Source organism: Mastomys coucha, unplaced genomic scaffold (genome assembly GCF_008632895.1).
Source record: "Mastomys coucha isolate ucsf_1 unplaced genomic scaffold, UCSF_Mcou_1 pScaffold20, whole genome shotgun sequence".
In the NCBI taxonomy this organism is placed as follows: domain Eukaryota; kingdom Metazoa; phylum Chordata; class Mammalia; order Rodentia; family Muridae; genus Mastomys; species Mastomys coucha.
In genome coordinates, this window is record NW_022196903.1 from 60,174,884 (window position 1) to 60,182,858 (window position 7,975).

A 7,975-nucleotide genomic window follows, 5' to 3' on the forward strand; every position below is an offset into this window, starting at 1 on the left:
TTTAATCTGGGCCACACCTTTTCCTGGAGACCTATGTAAGGACGTCGGAAGAAGGAAGGCTCTCTCTCTCTGCTTCGCCTGCTTGCCTTGTGGGACTGAGCAACTGCTGGATCCTTGGACTTCCATTCACAGCTGCTGCTGACCATTGTTGGGAGTTGGCCTACAGACTGTAAGTCATCAATAAATTCCTTTACTACATAGAGACTACCATAAGTTCTGTGACTCTAGAGAACCCTGACTAATACAAACTGTAATTCAATTAATTGCCTCACCATGTTACACGTGAGAGGAATCATTTCTTTGCTTCTGTAGTGGGGCCCTATCTGGAGGAAGAAGATGCTTGCTTCATGTTTCTTCATAAGAAGACCACACAACAAATTGAATTCCTACATATGACACCTAAACAATAACATGAGAAGAAAGCACACATGGAAAATTTTGTCACTGGAGTTGGCAATGATTTCTTGGGTTGACATTGTTTCTGATATTGATACCAAGTCAATATCAGAATCAATGAAAAATAGACACGTTGGACTATATCAAAATACAAATCTATACATCAAAGGAAGCAAAGAGAAACAGTAGTCTGAATATAGAGTCAATACGATACTGTATATAAAGAGCTCCTACACATAAATAAGAATAGAAAATATTCCAACTAAGAAATGGGCAAAGATCTTGAGGACACATATCTTCATAGAAGGTATCCAAAGACTAATCAGCACATGAAAAGATGCTCAGTGTTACTAATCATGAGGAAATTGACACCACAGTAAGGTACAAGTCACACTGGTTAAGGCTGCCATCATGTAAAAGGAGAAGAGATAGAAAATCATAAGTGCTGATGAAGATGTAGAGAAATTAGAAATTACTGTACAGTAGTACAGTAGAAAAAGTAATATATCCACCATGGACGACTTCATTGATATTCCTAAAACCATTCAAAAATAAAATTACTACATGACCCATGATCTCACTTCATATATAGCTATCTGATTCTATTTTGTTCTGTAGAAAAATACCTGACAGTAAATAATTTTTAGTGAACAGAAATTTGTTTCTTATGATTTTGGAGATGTGGAATTCCAAATTTAAGATGCTGGCATCTGTGAGGATGTTCTTGCACTATTATGATGGAGCACAGAAAAAGTGATAAATTAGAGGGGGGAAAAAATCCCTGTTCTACAATACTGCCACTATTTTTCAGGGCAAAGACTTCATGCCATAGTCATCTCTTCAATATCCCCCTCTTAATACTGTACACAGAAATTACATTCCACATGAGTTTTAAAGAAAAAACATTCAGACAATAACAATATAAAAGAATTGGAAACCAGATCTTGAAGAAATATCTGCAACCCTTTCAAGACAGCACTATTTTTAATAGATAGGAAGATGCCAATTTACTATCCATTAATGGAAGAATAAATTAAGAAAACATAGTTAGTTCTTAACAAGAAGAAAACAAGAGGCAAGAGGCAAGGTTGGCTGAGCTGTTATGTTTGTGGAAACCAAAAAGAAATAATGAGAGCTTAAATATAAGAACACGGGTGATCTCAAGCCTCATGCACTCCCCTCTCTACTAGCCAAACAAATGAATGAGAAAGGACAAATGTGGACCAATTGAACTCACACTCAGTTTCATGGACACAGATCTACTTGGGTGTGAAGTGTAACCAGTGCTGAGAGCAAAGCTAGGCACCCCTAGGCTGTAGAATCTGCAGCCAAAATGCTATTGAGATGAGAGAAAAGAGACCAGCTGGTGTGCTAGCACAGGGAACAACTTCAGCAGAGAAAGCAGGATCACAAGATTGTCCTGGGCTTTGCCCTTCAAGGGCAGGCTGCTTTAGTCCCATTGCTCTGCATTCTATTGAAGCCCTGGGAAGATCTCCCACTTTGCTATACAGGTAGAACACCTATCCTATAAGAGGACATTCTGATGTCTATGAGAGTGTGAGATGGGATATGACACTTCCTGAATTCCCAGGGATTATATACATAAAATCCTGCCAGACCCAGAGAGGGAAAGGCTCAACTGCACATAGCCTTCTCTGGCCATGTCTCACGTATTCAAATTTTGGAAAGAAAATGGTACCTCCACCACCACCACTACCACCACCACCACCACCACAAACAAACAAATTAAAAGAAAAAAAACACTATTGTGCCATCTTGCTTGTTATTGTTGTTGTTGTTGTTGTTACTATTACTTGGGTTTGGTTTAGTGTGTACTCTGTACGACTGTTCTTCACACATCATCACATGAACTTCCGTTTCCTCTCTCACTTCTCCATCCCCTTTCTACTTTTCAATCACTTAGCTGTTGGTGACATCAATTTTAGAGAAATAATTTAGAAGTTACTAGAATGAAATCTAAATTTATCAGGATACAGGAACACAACTTTAAGAGAGAAGTTTAGAGCTGAAGTCTTACACTAAAACATCATAAAGATCTCATAGGAAAAGATGCCAAACCTCTTTACAGGAAAAGATGCCAAACCAAAAGCCAAAATAATGAAAAGAAACAATGAACTCTGAGGCAAAGAGTGATAAAACACTGACTAAAAAGCAACATAAAGAGTGAGTGGGAGTAAGAATTGGTTCTTTGAAAAGATAAACAAGATTGACTAAGCATTAACAAAATTAGGCTACAGGAAGAGGAGGTGAAATTAATAAAATTAGAGGTGAAAATTGGTATGTTACAGTGGATTCCTATTAAATTCAGAGTCAGTGGGTATCATTCAGAAAACTTACATCTTTTTTAAATGGAAAATCTAAACTAAATGGATGTTCCTGCACACAACTGATCTGACAAAATTAAGGTGTGAGCAAGTATGTGCCAGAGAATCTCAAGAGGGACATGATTGAAGCAGAGATGAAGAGCTTTCCAACAAAGAAAAGCCCAGGCCTGGGGGATTCCCTGCTGACTTCCTCCAATACATTCAAAGAGTTAACTCCAAGCCTCCCAGCTGTTCTTTGGAATAGAAAGGAAAGGAACCCTGCTGAACTCGTTCTATAGAACCAGTAGGACACTGATACCAAAACCAGATTAAAGACTAAACGAAGAAACTCATCCATCAAATTCCTTAGTGGACACAGGTGGATCCACCCCTGCCCCGAATAAAATGCTTGCAAACTGAAGTCAAAGGCATATTAAAAAGAATTATCACGAACTGTGAGCCAAGTGAATTTCACTCCAAGGACACAAGGACGGTTCAATATATGCAAATCAATAAATGTGGCAATGCATTTAAACCAATTTAAGAAGAGAAACTACACAACAATAGCAAAAGGCCCTTGACAAAATTTAGCACATTGTATGAACAGAATATCTTGAAGACACCAACAATAAAAAGGATGTGTTTTGAGAATTCCCATCATACTCACATAGGTGAGATAATTGCTTAAGTACCATGCTTTCAGGGCAAAAGATCTCTCATGCACAACTGAGTTGAACTATGAAAGAGTTAGAGTATGTGGGGCTGGCAGGCTCGAGCCAAGATGGGCATTCAGGCGCATGCGTATCCTGCCTCCCTCCACCACCGGCCTTCCAACACCTTCTTCAGTTGGTTCTCTCTTGAGTCTGCCACCTCCTGCTGAGCTGGGCCTCAGAGGTGGTGGCTCAGGATAGGTATCCTCTGCACTAATCGGTCTACCTGGTTGTAGTCTGAGAGCCTGTGGTCTGAGAAGTCCCAAGTGTTTTGTACAGCAGCAGAAACGTCCTAGGCAATGGCTGCCATCCGGAAGAAACTGGTGATCGTGGGAGACGGAGCTTGTGGAAAAACATGCTTGCTCATTGTCTTCAGCAAGGACCAATTTCCTGAGGTTTATGTGCCCACCGTATTTGAGAACTATGTGGCTGATATCGAAGTGGATGGAAAGCAGGTGGAGTTGGCCCTGTGGGACACAGCTGGTCAAGAAGATTATGATCGCCTGAGGCCACTGTCCTATCCCGACACTGATGTCCTGTTGATATGTTTCTCCATTGGCAACCCTGATAGCTTCGGGAATATCCCACATAAATGGATTCCAGAAGTCAAGCATTTTTGTCCCAACGTGCCCATCATCCTGGTTGGGAGCAAGAAGGATCTTCGGAATGACTCACACACAATAAAAGAATTAGCCAAGAGGAAGCAAGAGCCGGTGAAACTTGAACAAGGCCGAGATTTGGCGAACAGCATTGGGGCTTTCGAGTATGTGGAGTGCTCGGCAAAGACCAAAGATGGAGTGAGGAAGGTCTTTGAAAAAGCCACAAGGGCTGCTCTGCAAACGAATCGTGTGAGGAAAAAGACTGGCTGCTTTGTCTTTTGAAGTCTTTGCGAAAACACAGACCTGGTACAGATAATTTTCAAGTGCTATTTACGAATGTTATTGTGTAATTGCTAGCCTTTTTTTTTTAGTTATATGTCCGAGATTACAAATCAGAAGTCATCGTGCTACCAATGTTTTGAAAGCGACCGTGATTACTAATGACATCCAATGGTCTGACCTGCCAGGGTACTGACTCTTCTCTAACAGTCCATTCTGCATTCCAACTGAAACATCAGACACTAATTGAAGAACTTATCTCTAGAAAGAGAAATGGTAACTTTGTCATTTAGACTCTAACTACTTTCTGACCTGCCCAATCTACCATCTGTGAGCTGGGAAGAATGCTATTGAGTCACCCACCACTTGAGAGTTCACTCCCTAACAACTTTCACAGCCATCTTTATTCTCTTGAAATCTCTCTCCATGTAGCTGTGGTAGAGTAACAGCTCTGTGGTTTCATGCTAGTTACCTTACAGTTACTGTGTAATTAGTGTCACTTCATGTATGTTTCCAGAACTAAGAAGATCTACCCTAGACTAGATGTAGCATTTTTGGTATATTTGGATTCTCTGATACTAATATTTGTCATTCCTGCAGCAAGTATACTGGTTGAAAAAAAGAATTTGGAAATAAAATCATTTGGAAAATTAATTTTTATAGTTTTCATTTTTCCCTTTTCTGATAAAATACAACCATATATGCCCCTTTGTAGCCTTTCACATTCTGGAACTGGGCTGAGTCAATAGGAATCTGGTTGCACACCTAAAGCAATGAATCCATGAAGGGGGCATAGCTCCTCTCACGTGGTCTGCAGGGTCTGGGTCTAAGTTACAGTGCCTCTGTTCTCTACATATTATTCAAATTGTCTCCCAGAGAGCCACCTGTTCTTATGGATGGCACGGGGTAGGGTGTGAAGGTTCTTTCTCTCCAGTGACTGAAGGTTTTTCTAAATTTCCACATATAAGAATAAATGCAGTTTTCTGGACGCATGTGTGTGAATATTTGTATATGTATGGAGGGGGGCTGTATATGGCAAACCTATAGCCAACATGACACTCGATACATTTTCCCTAAAATAGGAAGTGAGACGGGTGTGCATCTCTTTCATTCTTACAGTCTTTGAAGTCTTAGGGCAATAGGCAAATGCAAAAATGAAAAAAATATACAAATAAGAAATGATTCACATTATCACTACTTCATTGCCAGGAGCCATAGCCTTAACTATGGCCTAGTGAAAAATACTAGCTTACACTGACAGTTCCATTCTGCTCTGACCAGCGGGGCATTCAACAGGGTCCTAGGGCAGGGGAGAGGGAGACAAGAGACACAAAGAATGAGAGCAAGACAGTTGTCTGATCAAGCTCCAAAAACTTTACTTCAGGGATGGCAATATAAACACAAGCAGGAGAAAGCTTCAAGAGAAGGGGAAGATCCTGTGGCAAGGGAGAAGGGAAGAGCCTGAAGCAAGGGAGGGCTGGTGGCAATCTTCAGTTCCTGGAACCAAGGGTCACAATGTCCTCCACACCCACAAATATTCTGTTAGACTACATGTGTTCTCTCAGGGCTGTAAGTGTAAGCTAGTAATTTTTCACTAGGCCATAGTTAAGCCCATGGCTCCCGGCACTTCATATAACATCATCTGATACTTAAGAGATCTGAATGGCTTACAGAAAAAAAATAGATTTGTTAGCAGTTTTAGTAAAGTGGCAGAACATGAAGATCAGTAGCTCCAAGTCAGGAATGGCTCAGTGGGTAAAGGACTTAGCATGTAAGTATGGTAACTTTAGTAAAACCCTGGATGTAGTGGTGAGCATCTAAAGTTCCAGCATTGTGATGGTTATATAGGAGGAGGAGATAGGAGAATCTGCCAGAAGCTCCTGGGCCAGCTAGCCTGGTATATGCTGTGCTGCAAAAACAATAAGAAGCCTTGTGTCAACAAGGTGGCAGGTAAGAACTAAGTGCAGTATCTTGTCTTCTCACCTCCAGCTGTGTGTACTCAGGCACCCACATTCAACAGACATACTAACAGACACTTTAAAACTCAATCCATTTTATACCAATAGCTACTTTTCCAATAAAAAGAAAACAAGTACAAATGTAATCCACAACAGAAAAAAGAAGCAACAAAATATCTAGAAATAATTCTAGTAAAGGTTATGGCTTAGTGACTTTTATATTACTGTGAAGAGATATCATGACCAGGAAGCCCATAAAAGAAAACATTTAGTTGGGGGCTTTCTTACAGTCCATGAAAGCAGGCAGGAAGGCATGGCTATGGGGCAGTAGCTGAGGGCTTATATTTGATCCACAAGCAGAAGGCAGAGAAGGCTAACTGAAATGGTGGAAGCTTTTGAAACCTCAAAGCCCACCTCCAGTGATTTACCTCCAACAAGGCCACACCTCCAAATCTTTACCAAACAGTTCTAATCTGGGGACCAAATATTCAAACATATGAACATTTGTTATATCCCCTCTTCACCTCAGTCATCCATCTCAGTCATCCATCGGACTCCTGGCAACCTCTGGGGGCTAACACCTGGGAGCTAAGACAGATGCTCTCTGTTGACTGTCTTTGAAGAAGCCACGCCTACCACCTGAGTATGCCAGCCAGCTAGCCGCCTGAAGATCTTCTGAACCTGGGGACTTTGGCACCTGAACTTTCTTTGTAGTGTAATCTAGAGACTTGTTTTCAGTTTCTCCTGTGACTATAAAAACCCTTGTTTATTCTCAGTAAAGTGGAGCCTTGATTGGGACACATCTTGGCTTCATGTTTTTTCTTTGCATTTCAAACCCTCTATTTCAGGTCCCTTATTCCCTCCTAGCTGAGGAGAACCCTGTTTGTGAAACTTCAGGCAGTTTCAAATATTCTCATTCAAGCCACCACAGGAAGTGAATGACCTCTAATGAAAAGAGGTTTTTTTTTTTTTTTAATTTAACAGTATTTTTAAAATATTTAAGAAAATACTAGAGATTGGGATGTTCACTCTCAAATCACAGGTAGGGAAAACAGCCTCTTCAAGAAATTGTTCTGGGAAAACTGGGTATCTATATATAGAAAATGGAACTAGATCCATAGCTCTTACACTGGAAAGAAATCTGAAACTGTTAGAGATAAACATAGAGAAAGCACTCACTCACAGATATAGACATAGATAAGTTTTTGAAAAATATTCCAATAGCACAGTCAATAATTGTTAAGATTGCATACAAATGAGTTACATGGTTGCAAAGTTTCTGTATGGCAGAGAAAATAATAAGCATATAGTTGTTAGATAGCCTACAGAGTCAGAGAAAATTCTCAGCAATTAGGGTTTGAAGGGATTAATATTTAGATTTTTAGTAAATCAAACACTGGGAGAACCAAAAAATTCAATTCATAAATGAACAAGTTGATCAGATAGTTCTCAAAAACAAGCAGAAGTAACCAAGAAATACATGGAGGAAAGTGTTCAATAATCCTTAGCTATGAGGGAAATCCAAATTAAAATTCTTTTAAGATGTTATACTACCACAAGAAGAATGTAAAAATTTCTGGTAAGGAAATGGGAAAAGAGAAACCTCCATACACTTTTGAGAAGTGGATACTGTCAATCAGTGGTAGGGCAATCAGTATATATTTTTCTAAAAATCAAACAAACAAAATCCCACCTAACAGAACTATAAT

General features: G+C 39.9%; 1 pseudogene across 1 annotated transcript; it reads left to right on the forward strand.

Moving 5' to 3' along the window:
• The first annotated feature begins 3,509 nt into the window (after positions 1-3,509).
• On the forward strand, positions 3,510-4,962 carry LOC116098160 (annotated as a pseudogene). Its single transcript, XR_004121728.1, has one exon. The product of XR_004121728.1 is annotated as a transforming protein RhoA pseudogene (transcript).
• Positions 4,963-7,975: the final 3,013 nt, after the last annotated feature.